We start from the raw sequence: 15,730 nt of genomic DNA on the forward strand, positions 1-15,730 counted from the left end.
GAAATCTAGATCAAGAAACATGATGATGATGATGATGATGTAAACTGGAATTTGGTCACTGGATATCTCTACATCCTACATCTTCCTTTCAGATTTCCCTGATTGTGGCCATCACGGCCCTCTCTCATGTGGCAGAGAACCCCATGCTCCTCTGAGTCTTTGCCTGACAGCAGGTCCTGAATTATTCGGAGTCCTTGTTTTCTTACGTTGTGTTTGGTTTCTTACATTGGGTTTCCCTTTTGGGCAGATATTATCCCTACTTATGGAGAGAACAAGCCGAGGTATGTGGATGCAAAGTGACACCTGACTACCACATATAGTTGGGCAGTTGGGACACTGCACAAAAAATACCCTCAGGTGTTGTATCCAACCAGAGGGAGGTTTTTTTTTAACTTTTTTTTTTTTTTTAAACTTATCATTTCAAAGAGGGATGCCATTTTATGATTTGCACAAAGACACCCTAATCTAGAGCTGGCTCTCAGGAACACATTAAAATCTAGGAAGTCATATGGCCAGAGTGGAAAGCCAGGTCAACTCTCACGTTCTGGTCTGCTGTGCTTTCCTCCCTGCTAATCCTCAGTTCCAGAGGTGGGTGAGGGGGAAGGATGGGAAGGGCTGCTTCCCTGGTCCCAATTTCTAGTCATCCTCCTCAGCTTCTTTTCTTTGTTTCCAGTAACAGAACGACCTCTTTGGTCAGCTTTCCTCTTAGGAGACACATTCTCTTATCTGCCATTTACTGTCCAGTTTCTAAAAATAGTAACAATTACAGAAGTCTGCCCATCATTCTTTTTTTTTTTTTCCTTGCCTTATTTAAATTCTGTTGGTTTCATCTCCTGGTAATTTTTGACTGAGCTGGAGGAGCCCCTATAGACTGTGAATAAGCATGGAACATACACATGTGTGTTTGTGTGTGCATGTGGTGTGCTTACATGTGTATGCAGAGGAGGAGGCAGAGAGGAATGCAGACCAGTTATCTGTTGTTAGACACTGGTTGCCCCTTGCAGGATCCCTAACACATACGGATTTTTGTTGGATGTTGGTGACTGGGTCAGATACGTGCTGTTTGCTCTGCTAGATTCACTCTCCAGCTCTTTCTGCCCTGCTCTCACCAGGGACTGACCTGATGGACTGCATCAGTGTGCTCCTTGTCCTCTAGCATTCTGCTGAGTTGTCCATTAGGGAGACCCTGTGGCTGATGGGAAGGAAAGAGAAGTGTAAGGTCAGGGCATTTACCCTCTGGCCTCTTTTCTGCAGAGTTGCCTTGGGCTGGCCCCGTTCCTTGACCACTGCCCCCTCAAGGCAGCCCTCTACTGGTTTATTCCTTCTGGGTTCTGGTCACTGCGCCTTCCCTACTCCTTTGGTTTACAGTGTTCTCCCTTTCCCCTGGGCCTTGCCTGCATTTTGTAAAGAGTCTGTTGTTAAATCCTCCTTGAGTCCTCCTGATTTGAGTGTGCTTTGTGACTGCTAAAGAGACTCTCTTGGCGGTGATGGTCACTGGCTAACTTCATTTGTAATTCATATGGTGTTCTCCATTCATCTCTGTCCCTCCTGTCTATGTTTGGCCCCCATCTCTGCAGAGGGATAATGGAATGATGAGCTTTACATTTTCTCCAGCGGAGTTCTTTGCCACAGGTTTGTTCTTCTCTCTGCCCAGGGGAGATGCTGCTCTGCCAGTAAGGAGGGTGCCCTCTTTCTTTTGCCTGTAGCAAGTATTCTCTCCTCTTTTGTTCTAAAAGGGTTTCACCGCTGGGCCAAAAGGATTATTTAAGCATATTTCTGCCCAGGAATTGGGTGTTATAACCCTTGTCTAGTTGCCCAGCTCCCTGCTTCCACACTTGGGGTGAAGCCTTGCTGCTGAGCTTTCTGACACTTCTGTGTAGACATTCCTGGGCCATGGGTGGAATTCCAGTTTGGACCACAGTATTCCTTCCTCCTTCTCATTATCTTTTAATCCTTTCTTCATCTGGTGTCCCAGTTTTCTCTCTTTTCCCCTAGACATTTCCCCTTTCTGCAGAAAAGCAAAGCCCATGTGAATTCAGCACTTTCTTTCTCTGGCTGGGTTCCAGTCTTGGGTGTCCATGTGGCTTGACAGCTCTTCTCTTCACCTTACTTTCTTGTGGCTCTCTGTGGGGAGGGGTGGACTGTCACCTTAGTAGTTGCTGCCTCTATGAAGGTTGGGGGGGATGAAAGGGTAAATTCTGGTTCATGAATGGGGAAAAACATGGTGGCAGGGATTGGGGGCAAGGCCCATTTGGAGCAATGGCTTGTTTCCCTCCTAATGTCTTTAAACACATATCCCCACAATAGAGATTGATTTCCTTTCAACAATGCTTATTTCTTTTTAGCAGTTCAATTTCATCTCTATTTCTTGTGAGAAAAAAAAAAAATTTCTCTCCTATGTGAGACTAAATTGCAAAGCTCCTTTGTATTTAATGATAATTAAAGGTGTTGTTCCCAGATTATCTTCTTCTAAATCTTGGTGGAGAAGCCCATTTTACCCCACTACAAGAGCCAAAAGGCAGAGGGTTTTGAGGTGGAAACTCCTCTGTGATTGGTTAATTTCATATGTTAAGGGGAGCAAAAGACATGACCCTAGAGAATGGCACTTTTAACTGTGGTTATTTTGAGCTAAAGGCAGTTAAGACCCAGCACACTTAAGAAAAACTTTGATCTCCCCCTTAACTACCTAAAAGCACTTAGATAGGGTCTTAGCTCAGAGAGATACTTTATACCAGGGATAACTTATCTGAAAGACATATCAATATGTCAGGGCAAACATCTAATTACCAAACATTTATTCTTATTGTCCTGTGAATTACCTTCTTCCCTTTTGAAGCCCAAAGCCCCATCCCATTTTTTTTTTTTTAAGAGAAAGAGAGTATGCAAGCAGTGGGGGGAGGGGTTAGAGGGAGAGAAAGAATCTTAAGCAAGTTCCCTGCCCAGCGTGGAGCACAATGCTGGACTTGATCTCAGGACCCTGAGATCATGACCTGAGCCAAAATCAAGAGTCAGATGTTTAACCAACTGAGCCACCCAGGTGCCCCCCCCCATCCCATTTCCAACCTCAGGATGGCACAGTAAGCTTCAACTGACTGGCTTGGTTCTCATATTTATTATGGGGCTTCTGTATGTATGTAATTACATTTGTATTTTTTCTGTTGTTGTTAATTTGTCTTAAGTCAATTAATAGACGAGCTGAAGAACCTAGAGTGGTAAAATAAAAATTTTGCATCCCCTTGTGTCAAGTTGGTTAGGCTATGGTGCTCAATTGTCTAGTCAATACCGGTCTAAAAGTTGCTATGACAGTAGTTTCTTGAGTGATTGATTAATCTTTGAATCAGCAGACTTTGAGTAAAGCAGATTATCCCTCTTTAATGTGGGTGGACTTCATTTCATCAGCTGAAGGCCTTAAGAGCAAAGATTGAGGTTTCTGGAAATTGAAGTAAGTGGGCCTCCTGACTCCAACATAGAAACCTTACCTAAGTTTCCATCCTGCTGCCCTGAAAGGTTTGGACTTGAGCTACAACAACAACTCTTTTTTTTTTTTTTTTTTTTTTTTTTTTTCTTATTTGACAGAGAGAGATCACAAGTAGACAGGGAGGCAAGCAGAGAGAGAGAGGAGGAAGCAGGCTCCCTGCTGAGCAGAGAGCCCGATGCGGGACTCGATCCCAGGACCCTGAGATCATGACCCGAGCCGATGGCAGCGGCTTAACCCACTGAGCCACCCAGGCGCCCTACAACAACAACTCTTACCTGAATCTCTAGGTGGGACCCACCAGGTCTATAAATTTTGGACTTTGCAGCCCCCCACTCCCAACCCATCCAACCAGTCATTTTGCTTGAGCCACTTCCTTAAACTGTCTCTCTCTCTCTCCCCCTCTCCCTCTTACATTCTTCTCCAGTACGCCATCAGGAGAGAAGGTCAGTGCTACCTGGGGAAGCTTCCTTCATCATGAGTGGGATAGATGTATTCCATCCACTACAATAATGGATAGAAAGTGCCAGCCACAGTGTCTGACACAGAGGGAAAACTCAGAGTAGGTTGGGTCTCTGTCCCATCTCCCCTTTCCCCTTGCCTCCAGTATTCTGTCCTGCTCTGTTTCCTCTCCTCTTCACTGATAGAATCAGTGCCAGATGGAGCCGTATTGGAGCCTGAGGCAGAAGGAAAAAACAGGAATACTGGTCTTGTCTTTATTCTGTTCTTTACGAATTTCTTGCATTGATTTTGACTTTTAAAATACTACATTAGCATATTCTTTATCTTGATTACTGAGTATTTGGTACTCTTAAATTTTGTGCCTGAGGCAAGTGCCCCATCTTGCTTTCCACCCTGGTACCACCCCTGCTTGTCAAAGGTGGTTGAAGAGTAACCTGAGATTTCCTTCTTCAGCAGCCGGCCCTTCCTGATTCCCTTGGGTTAAGGTTGCATTTGGTGTGGTTTTGAAAAATATATATATTCTTTCCTGCACATGCTTGTATGTACAAAGAGTATCATTGAAAAGTGATGCAAGAAACTAGTGAGCATAGATTGCTTTTGGTGAGGGGAAATGAGAATGACAGGGAGAGAGGAAGGGAGATTTACCTTAGAAAATGTTTTTAAACTCTTAAGGAAAACCATTAAGGTAATTTTTTTTCTTATGAAAGCAGTAGTTGTACTCACTGTTGAAAAATCAGAAAAATACAGATAAAGCAGGAAACAAACTACAAACTTTTAAATCTCACTATCCAGTCATAATTCTGTTAATATCTCAGTATTTATCTTTTCTATTCATCTATGTAAAGATTTCCAAAATGGTACTTTTTGTGAATAACATTTTGTGATCTGCTTCTTCCATTTAACATACATAGTAAATCAAATTCTAAATTAGTAAATATTTCCCTTTATTATTGTTCTCACTGGTTGCCTAACATTCCCTTTTTAGAATGCAAACAATTTATTTGAGTAACCCCTATTGCTGGATATTTAGCCTATTAACAGGCTTTCACAATTATAAATGCTGCTGATGCGAACAGCCTTCGTATGAATTTTTTTTTTTTTTTGCACATCCCTAATCAACAAAAACTTGATTTTGAAGATTGAAGATAAAGTTGGTCTTTTTTCAGCAATTCATGAATCTGGCAGCATCCTGTTGAGCGAGAGAAAGGGAGCTCTGCTGAACTGTAGAGAAGGGAAGGGGGCTGAAAGAAAAAGTTATTAGCAGAGAATGCATTGTTTCAGGCAAAGTTACCTTCCTAAGGGGAATGGAAAGGGTCTGTCAGGCAGTTTACCCGACTGGCACTGGCCAGGTAATTCCAGATTGATTTGTTAAAGGTTACATTCCTGGGAGATGGTGAAGCTTGCAGGTAGGTTAGGTATGAAAGTCTTGGTTTGCTGACGTGGTGCATGGACCAAGCAACTCCATTTGGAGCCTGTTGTCTGGTTTCTTAACAGGATGAATTCCTAGAACAGGACTTGCTGATTCTAACTTATCCTCTAAAAACCCTGTACTTGCTTATACTCCTCTAGTGTGTGTGAGTCTCAATGTTAACTTAAAATGTGAAGCAGTGGGAGCTAGAGCAGAACATGATGTGAATACATCTAAACCCATATAACCTGAATACGACTATACTATTGGCATCTTGCAGTAAAATCAGCCACACTGTTACTGTCCAGCCTATCTGGCACATTAGAAGCAGCTGTCGGGGGAGCTGAGTCAGAGTTTGAGGCAAAAAGCCCAGAACTCAAAGGGAGAGCTACAAAGGAGAGAAGTTGATCCCATTTGTCTCCCTCTGTCTGGGCAACAGTGAGCTCTGATTGACTTGGGGGTGGACAAATGGCCTCTTTTCCATTTATCCCAACTTTCATCACCTTCTGACTTTTTTTCAATTTCTACCCTTTCCTTGAGGTTTTAGACACTCAGTTCCATTGCCTCCCCCAGGGAATGTTTTAGACAATGAAAATCATCAAGTGATAATAATGCCCTCTTTTCTGGGGGGTTGAGAAAGTAATTTCTTTTCAGATTCGCTACCTGCTAGATCCCCCAAGTCTCAGATTCATGCTTTCCACAAATTTTCATCCTATTGTCAGGAGAACTTCAAGAAGGCTTCTGTGGTGAAGGTATTTCAGACTGGCTTCCTTCCCTTTCTTCTGGAAGACTCTAGGATTTGCGTTTTCTGTCTCTTTTCATAGCTGCCACAGCCTATTCTACCTCTTGGGGTTTCCTTTCTTGAGTTGTAGATATCTTTTAGAATTTTAATTATTGTTATGATTATCTTACTTTGGGGATTAAGAGGAAGAAGTTGAATAAATTTCAATTTGTGTACTCTGTGCATGGGATCATCTTGGTAGATGTTTTTTTCACCTTGGGAAAAGACAGAAGTCAAAGCCATTCGGTTGTCCAAGGTTCTGACAGACAATTCAAAGGTGTCATGAGCTCAAAACAATTTTCTGTGGTCCACATGATTCAGCAGAAGAATGTTTTGGTTCGCTGAACATCCCCAGAAGTCAAATGATATTTGGGGTTTGGGGAAGGGACATAGAGAAGGTCTGGGCTCTGATGATGTCCTTGGGTGCTGTTGGTGGCGCTAGACCCATCCTGTCATGGTAGGGACTTAAGATTCAGTACTTCACTCTGGCTCTCTCATCAGCCTGTAACATCAGGTCTGTTGTAAGCCTAGATCTGTGGGTGTGATTTATTTACCCAGGGGATCAGAATAGACAAGGGGGCTGGGAAGCTGGTGCCTTTTCTGTCTTTTCCTTTTGTTCACACATGCAATAAATAGACTTCTTTTCTATTTTTAATTGTCTCATGTTACAGAGTGTTTGACTCAGATAAGCCATTTGAGTGGACCAAGGAGAATAGAAATAGGCTATAAATGATTGAAATTAGCCCACTGAAGTCATCCTCCAGCACCCTCAAGATTGCTGCTCTATTTCCTCACTGTTGTGAAGCATATAGACAGTGCCTCTCACTCTAAGGGACTTTAAATCAGTGGTTAATAGAAAAAAAGTTGGGGGATAAAACCAACAAGTGCATGCCAGGTATAAAGATTCAGCCAGTTTAATGAAGACATGTGTTATTCTTTGATCCATATAGAAATGTAAATGGAGCTGTCTGTTGTTTTTCAGAGTGCTTCCTCAGGCTCCCTCCTTCAAGGACTAAGAAGGAGCTGCTCTATCTCACTTTATTACTAAGTCTTTGGGTGGAGCTTCTCAGCTCTCCTCTCCACTGGGCCAGGACTCCCTTTCCTCTCCAAGCCCTGGAAACAAGTTCGGGCAGAGCATCAGATGCATCAGAGCAGTGGGGGATGGGTGTCTTTTCCCAGTATTTGGAAAACATTAAGTTAATGGATGGAATTTTCTCTACATTAAATTTCTTTCTCTTAAGCTTTTGACAACAGCTACTCCACTTATCTAAACTAGAATCTAGTAGTAGATGGTGCCTGATCCTGCAAAAATCTTATGTTGAGCTATTTTAAGTTTAATATGTCCATATTTCATGATGTTCCATAAAGAGCACTGCAACTGTTAGCTGTATAATCATAAAGGACAAGCTTGATTAATACTGGAATAGATCATACACGTGCTTCTTACCTCAAGTGAGGCATTTACATCTTGGAAAGATGGTGGGTCCATTTCAAGATTTGTATTTCTGAACATCTTCTATTCACCTCTACACAAACATAAGAAACTTCTGCAGATGGACGAGCCATTCAACACCCCGGTGTCTGCTCCTTGAGCTTCTCACATCCTGTCATGTTTTCTTCTCTTCTTCCTTGGCACCCTCACTCCTATGACCATACAGTGTACTTGCAATAAACAGAAACTAGACCACTTCCCAGATCTCAATTTCAAACCTACTGATTTTCCAGCCCACTCCTCTTGCTCTCCCTTTCTTGCACAGGTTTCTCCTCTATCACAGATCTCTGACTTCATGGAGACCCTTAATCCCTTGACCCCATTTGTTTCCCATTTTCTGTCAGCACCTGCCTAACTTTACTTCTTTCCCTTCCCAGCCTAGAATCTATGGTCTGTCCTCACAGTTTCTGCACAAATGGCTCCAGCTCCTTCGCTCCTCTCTCCCTCTATTGAACTTGGCTTGCAAAACTCCTCTGTTGGACTTCTAAATACTGCTTTCCTTCTCTGTACCTGCTCCTGAGCAGCAGCTGAACACTAATGAAGAGAGTCACCAAACAAACTTTTTAAAGTAAAATCCAAGATGATGCATTACAGTTGGGCACTCATCACTGTCTGGAGACCCTATGTTGTCCTTCTGGTGGACTCACGATCCATTTCCTGAGATAATTTCATGCCTTTTCTCTTCAGACTCCCCGTTCCTGTACTCCACAGTCGTTCTCTGTTGATGACCTCAGACTTTATTGTGGAAATAGAAACTATTAAATGCTAACTCCCTATTGAACCTTGAAATCCACCTGCATCAGAAACAATTTCTTCTTTTCCTCCTACTACGATGGAGAAAATATCCCTTTCTTACGAAAGGCCAATTCTTACTAAGAGTCTCTGGTTCTGTCTTCTTTCAGCTTTCCAAAGATTGTATTTCTTTGGTTACCCCACCTCTATTCCATCACTCATTTCTCCTGCTCAACCAAACCATTCACATCATCAAACATGCACTAGCACCTCCAACCTTACAAAACATAAAAAACAATAACCTTCCTTTGAACCTGCGAATGTATCTAATGATTTTGTTTCTTTTTGTTTGTTTGTTTGTTTGCTGGGGGAAGTTGTTGTTTTAGTCTCATACCTCATATTTACTACTTAGCCCATTCCCATTTTCCTTTTGCTTACACACTACTGAAACTGCTCTTCTCAAGGTCACTAGTGGCTTTCAGATGGTCAGATCAATCCCCACCTTCACCTCTCAGCAGAATTTGACACCATGGATTACAACTCCTTCTTGAAACATGCAGCCCTTTGTGGATTCTGTGATTTCTTGGCTCCTAGTTTTCTTACTACTCCACTATCCACTCTTAGTTTTCTTTTTGCTGGATTTGTCCTTTTTGCTGGACTTCTAAAGGCTGGACTTTCTTGAGGCTGGACCATGAACCCCTCTTCACAGTCTCTTTCTAGATGTCCTCATTCTCATGACATTAAAATACCACATGTCTTCTGACAATTACCAACGTTCTGTCTCCAGCCCAGCCCTGTCATCTGAATGCCAAACTTGTGTATCCAAATACCCACTTCACGTCTTCTCCCAGATGTCCCACTGACACCTCCTAATTATCATGTCTAAAAGAACTCTTCACTTCTACCTCTTCAAACCTGCCCTAAACCTGACTGCTCCATCTCAATAAATGTCATTGCCACTTATCCAGTTACCTGAAGCAGAATTCTAGAAATTGTTCATGATTCTTTCCTTTTTCTCACTCCCTCTTATCCAATCCAATGACAAATTCTGTCAATATTGCCTCCAAGATACATTCTATGTTCATTTACCTCTTTTCTACTGCTTTCCCCAATCCGCACTATTATCCTTTCCCCATGGAATTATTGAATTACCCTTCTAATGAGGCTTCCTATTTCAACTTTACCTTTTAAAATCTCCAAACAGCATCAGGGATGACTTTTACAAGATATATATATTAGGTCATGCCATCCACCTGTGTAACACCCTTTAGTACACTGAGCTGAGACCAAGTCCAAACTCTTCCTTGGCAAACACAACCCTGTGCAGTCTGCCCTCTCTCCCCCTTCAGTAGGTACCACACTCCCATTCTATTCATTCCAGCAGATCTGGCTTCATTTAAACACGCCACAGTGTCTTCCTCCTCTGGTGTGGATAGCCGCCCCAGGCTGTGAGCCTGAAATGATCTTCCTGGTTTCATCACATATCTGCTTTCCTTTCCCCTTTCCAGTGAGACCTCATTACAGAGGTCTTTTTTAACCCTTGTATCTAAGGAACATACCCACCTTCCCCCTTATTATCTAGTCTTTTATTTCTTTGTTTCACTGCACTTAGCATAATGCAGAGGGGCTTTTTGCTTATGTTTTATAATCTCTATTGGAATTTAAATTCTGAGAGCAGGAACTATGTCTTCTGTGTTTCTTATCAGGTCCCCTATACCTGGTAGAGCGCCTGATTTTCAGAAACATTTCTAGGTTGAATGGCTGCATTAATAATGGGTGTTAAATAAAGATACATACTGCATCCAGCCCATTCAGTACTGTTCATGGATCTCAGCTTCTTTTTCCATCAGAGTCTCTTCCTTTCTTGGATATAAGTGGTTACCCTGAAATTGCTTAAACTATTTCTCATGGAAGATTAGTGGGAGACCAAAAGCAACCAGTTAGGGTTCTTATTTTTTAGGATTTGTCTTGCTGCCTCCAAGCCAACAGTCACTGAAGAGTAGGGAATGTGATTTAATAGAGAAACCAGGGTGGTGAAGGGAAGATGTGTTGACTGAATCCCAGCACTGCCACTCATGAATGTGTAACTTTGGGCAAGACAGCGGTCTCTCACTTTCCCATTTTCTCATTGTAAAATACAGAGTAACACCTATTTAATCTACTTCAAAGGGCTGTGGTGGTAATTAAGAGGGATAACATAAGTGAAAGACCTTTGTAAATTGTAAAGCATTGAATAAACGATTTCCAGGAGTTTCATGGAGCTCTTGTCAGGAAGTAAACAGTGACTTTTAGATCCCTCTGAGGAATGATCTACAGAATGCCTTCCATAGTGCTTGACTTCTGCTGGTCTGGGGCTTCGCTGAAGTCCTGTGGTCTCTTACCACTCCCAACGCCAAGGCACTACTTGCCCCCCCTTTTTTTGTGGTGAACAAACTTGTTAGTGTTTGCTCCATAAGGCACAGTTCCTGTCTGGCAGGACAGATAGAACCTGGGGCTCACTGGCCATTGGGACAGAACCATGCTCCGGAACCAGCGGGTGATATTTTCTGTTTGAGTCTGCCAGGCTGATGGTCTGGAATAGCCCTACACCTGCTGCTCAGCACGCCCCTGCCACCCGGGAACCAGAGCCAGCCTTGGCTCCCGCAGTGTCCACATAAACGCTTCTGTTGGCTTGGCTGCTATAATCTTAGATCCCACAGATACAGAGCCTTAGCTCATATAGAACACCTACCTGCCCAGTGCTCACAGCTCAGGAATGAGCTGGGAATGTTGCTTTACCAAACAGTTTCCTTAACCTTCCCAGCTTGGGAGCATTTGGTTCCTGTGGTGCTTCTGGGGATTTCACCTGGCCATGTCCCCAGCCTTCCTAGAGCTTAGAGCTTGGCTTGCGCCATGCCTTTCTGCCTTCTGTCTCATCCACCTCTGGCTCGCTCTCTTCTCTCCTAACCTTCTGTCACCCAAAAAGGCAATTTTCATGGATCTCCTTATTCATGGAGACTCCACATCCTGTCTCACAGGCTATACTGTAGTAGTTATTCAGTGCAAGAGTTGAGTGTCCAGGAATCTGTGTCATCCAGGTGGGGCTGGAGCTCCCTGCTCCACACACCATCGTGCAGTCCTGCCTCCAGTCTTTCTCCTGCTGGAAACCTCTTCCCCCACGTTGCCCCTGAGATCAGTTTTTACATCTCTTACCTCAACATTCAAATCCTTCACAATGAGGCTCTAAGTATTCTCTCTATGCCTTTTGCCCCCTGCACTAGAAGTCCCTCTGTTTTGGTCCCACTGTTCACTAACTTCCTCTCCTTTCCCTGCCTCACTCTCTCCATCCTTAGGCTTGCTCCAAGAAGCCATCCTACCTCCATTTGGGCCATCCTTCTCTCTCTCCTTCCTCCTGGCATTTATCGTTTGCATGGCATAGAGTTACTTCTTCTTTGCTGTGTTGCATATTAGCCTAGTGCTTCTTATTTTAGTTTTTACTACACTACCATGAATACCTGACTTTGCCCTTAGGTTAGTTCCTTGAAGGGCAAAGACTAGATATTAGAATATTACTAATACAATGCCTGGCCCATAGAGGTGCTCAAAAACATGTGTTGAGTAAATGAATAGGTGAATGGGTAGTAAAAGTATATTTTCTTTAGTATGCTTTTTTTTGCGGGGAGAGCGCAGGATTTCCTCATTTCGGTTCTTCTTAATCCCCTGGAAAAAGTACCCTGCAATTCTTTCGTGTGTTTCCTTTGGGACATTTCTGCCTTGGTCTGCCTGAAGACTCATCCGTTCAACAAATACATATTTGCTACTGTTTTCAGCGCGGCACTTTCATTAGACTGAAGTTTAGACTTCAGTTCTACTTTCCCCTTTCATTACCTGTTATTGTCCGTAATGTTTTTTTATTTAAAAAATTTTAAATTGAAGTTTAATTGATGTGCAACATACTAGTTTTAGGTGTACAGCATAATGATTTGATACTTGTGCATATCCCGGTGTTTCTTGTGTCTTAGTTTTTTCTTCCCTTCTAGATTTTAGGTTTCTGAATCTGGGATAGTGTCTTTGCATAGTGGTTAAGAGCATACAAACAAACTTGAGCTCAAATTGCACCTCTACTATTGATCAGTAATGTTTCACTAGTTACTTCCCTGGGACACTATGTCTTCATCTATGGTGGGCATAATAATAGACCTTATCAGTTCAGATGGAAACGTGAGAAACAAAACAATAATGTATGCAGGGCATTGAGTAAAATGCCTAGGATATAATAAGTGTTCAGAAAATTACAGTAATAATAAAATGGTTATTAGTTTTTGAAGTCCTTTATTCCACAACACATATATTGAGAGAAAAGTGTATAATAGGTTCTCATCCAACAACTGTGGCTTATCCACAGATGAATTTATAGCAAGACCTAAGAGGTGTAAAAGACAGACCCTTGAACAGACTTGCCAGACCGTACATATAGTTTGCTGGGGTCAGTGCCTGGGTCTAATGAATGCTAGCCTAGGGCTCTTTCCTTCTCCCCATACTGTGAAGTAGACCAAGGAGGTCCTCCTGGGACAAGAAAGGGAGGAGGCTATCCTATGACCCCCAAGAAAAACATCAAAATAAGTTTAATAATTACTTTATTAGGCATTGTTTGGCTCTTGGTAAGAAAGTATGGAAGCTGTAGGGAGATAGATTTTTTTTCCCTTAATCAAAGGAAAAATGTTTGAAAATTAAAGCAACCTGAAGATGGCATGGGTTGTTATCCCATAAAGTCTCAAGTTCCCTAGTACAGAAGGCACTCAAGTGAGGCCAGATGGCCACTTGCTAGGGATGTTGTAGACAGGATTTGCAAGCCAGGCAGGTGGCTGGCCAAGGTGACCGAGCAGTTTCCTCTACCATTTGAGCCAGGCTAGTACTGGACACATGGGTTGGAGAGCAGCAGCTCTTCCAGAATCTGCCACTGTCCTCCATTTAACACTACACACCCCCATTAGGAAGCCAACCATTCCCATATTCAAAGGCCCCAGCTGCAGATTCCCGAAGATGGGACATAACATAGTATCTTCCAAGTTTTCAAGAATTCTCCTAAACTATGATGTGTATCAGTTATTCTAGCTGGGCCTGGAGGAGGCTCTGGCATCTGCTCCAGCCCTTTGCTGTCCTTGTTCTCTCTACCAGGAGGACTCGACTCTCCCAGAATCCATTCACTGTAGCAGTGTTACACCCACACTGTGAACCCCTAAGACACCAAATCATTCTGTCCCTTTGTCTTAAAAACTAACACAGACTGTGGTCCCTGGGCAGTGGAGAATGTCCCTTTCTTCACTACAGAGTGCAGTTTATCTCTGTGGATGGCCTCAAAGCTCCTAGGTTCCTGAGCCCTGCTGGTAGCAGCCCCAGTCCCTCTGGGCTCAGCTGCAGAGGTGCCCTGGGGTCAGAGCACTGCAGGGAGAGCATAGCTAATGGAGGGAAGGAGGGGGCGGGCAGCCACTCAGAGCAAGTCAGAGCCTGACAAATGGAGAGACTTTGTGTAAGATCAGCAAAAGAGGAGACACAGACACTTGACCTGGTTTGGAATTATTGCAAATCCATCAGGCTTTGTGCAAATTGAGACCATAATTCAGATTGTTCATATCGTCACCAGCATCCCCATTTCCATTAAGCCCTGCTGTCCATCTCCCCTGGGCCTGGCTCTGTCCAGCACCTAATTGAAGGGGTCAAGCTAGCACTAAATTAACAGGCCACTCTGGAGGGGTCAGCCCTCACCCCAGCCTTCCAACTTACAGTCTGTGGTTAACCTTGGACAGATTCCTATCTCCTTCTCAGCCTCAGGTATAGCTTCAGCTGAAAGGGTGTGGTACAGGGACGCATACACAAAGGGTTTAAACCCTAACTCTGCATCTTATTAGCTCTAGGACTTCGAAAAATTTATATAAACTGTTGAAACCTTGGCTTTCTCATTTGTAAACTAGAAAAAAGACATATCTGCTCTATCTACCTAGCACTATATCTGGTGTTAAGCTAATGTTGATGATGTACGCAAAGGCGCTTTGAGGTTTATAACATGCTAGGCAAATATGGGCGGCTGTGGGTGCTTTCTTGGGTGACTTTCAGGGGCTCTCTGCTAAGTGAGAACCCAGCAGATGTCTAGCATCTGTCCAGACTCTCCTTGTCTCAGGGCTTGGTGCTCTGTCCTGACCCCTGTGGGTCATGCCCCCTCAAGTGGGAGGCTCAGCCACAGCGCATCAAGTGCCATGAGGGCCGGCAGCAAATGCTGCGAGGTCGGCGTCCCCACTCTCTCTGCTCAGAGGAAAGGGAAAGTGGACAAGGACATTTATCATGCACCTATGTGTCAGGCGGTCCACTAGCTGTTCTCTGTGTGCTCAGAAACTCTGCTGGCCCTCACAAAACCCCTTTCAGGTAGATATCATTGTCCTCACTTTATGAAGAAGGAAGGGAGGCATGGAGGAATTAAGCAGTTTACCCGCAGCCTCTCAGCCAGTGAGTGGGGGCCTGGATTGGATTCTCTCTGCTTCAAAGCCCACCTCTTCTGATACCACTTGCTGTTTTTGAATTGACCTTTCTGCACTTGGTCCTGGCTCCAGGCCCCCCTCCACTTCACCTGGACATGTGCCCACCAACCCTACCCCACCCCCTAGTTTCACCATGCCTGGCCCTGTGCCCATGACACTGGCCACCAGTCCCCCAGCCCCATTCCACCTGCCATGTCATCCCGTGCCTTCGTTCTCCCCACCTTGGCCTCAGCCCTGTGACCCTGCTGGCGCTGAGGCTTCTCTATCTGGTGGCTCTCTAACCTGGCCTGCAGGGGGGTGCAGGTTGCTGAACTCCAGTCCTTGTTAGTTCTTGTTCCTGTGTACCCCCTACTACTGGCACTTCTTTTCCTGGACCACGAAAATAATTTTCAATTCAATATTGCAGAGGCTTCTTTTCTAAATTAAACTAAATGGGAGAGCAGCCTAGAGGGACAAAAGATCTCTCCTTAACATTGAAATAGAAAATTAGCCAGGAGGGGTGAGATAATGTCAGAAGAGGTCCTCAGGGGGCTATTCTAATCCTATTTCCCATGTGGAGCCATTTGAAGTCTGGCTGGGCCTGTCCACCTGCTTTAAGAACATGCAGATCTAAGGGAAAAATTAAGTTAGCTGCCACAGAGGCCTTGACTACCAACTCTCAGGAAACCTTTGGAAGCCTAACTTAATTTACCATGTTTTGCTGAAGATGTGTCTTCATATGTGCACAGTGGCCAGGCTCTGGGCTACACAGCCAAGCTAACCCATATCATTCCAAGGCCCCCCGGTGATATGTACCCCCATTGCTGAGGGGAGCCCTCTGACTTCTCCTCCAGAGGAGGCTCCAAGTGCACACCTAGGGGCTCTGTCC

The sequence above is a fragment of the Lutra lutra genome, chromosome 10 (genome assembly GCF_902655055.1).
Source record: "Lutra lutra chromosome 10, mLutLut1.2, whole genome shotgun sequence".
Lineage (NCBI taxonomy): Eukaryota > Metazoa > Chordata > Mammalia > Carnivora > Mustelidae > Lutra > Lutra lutra.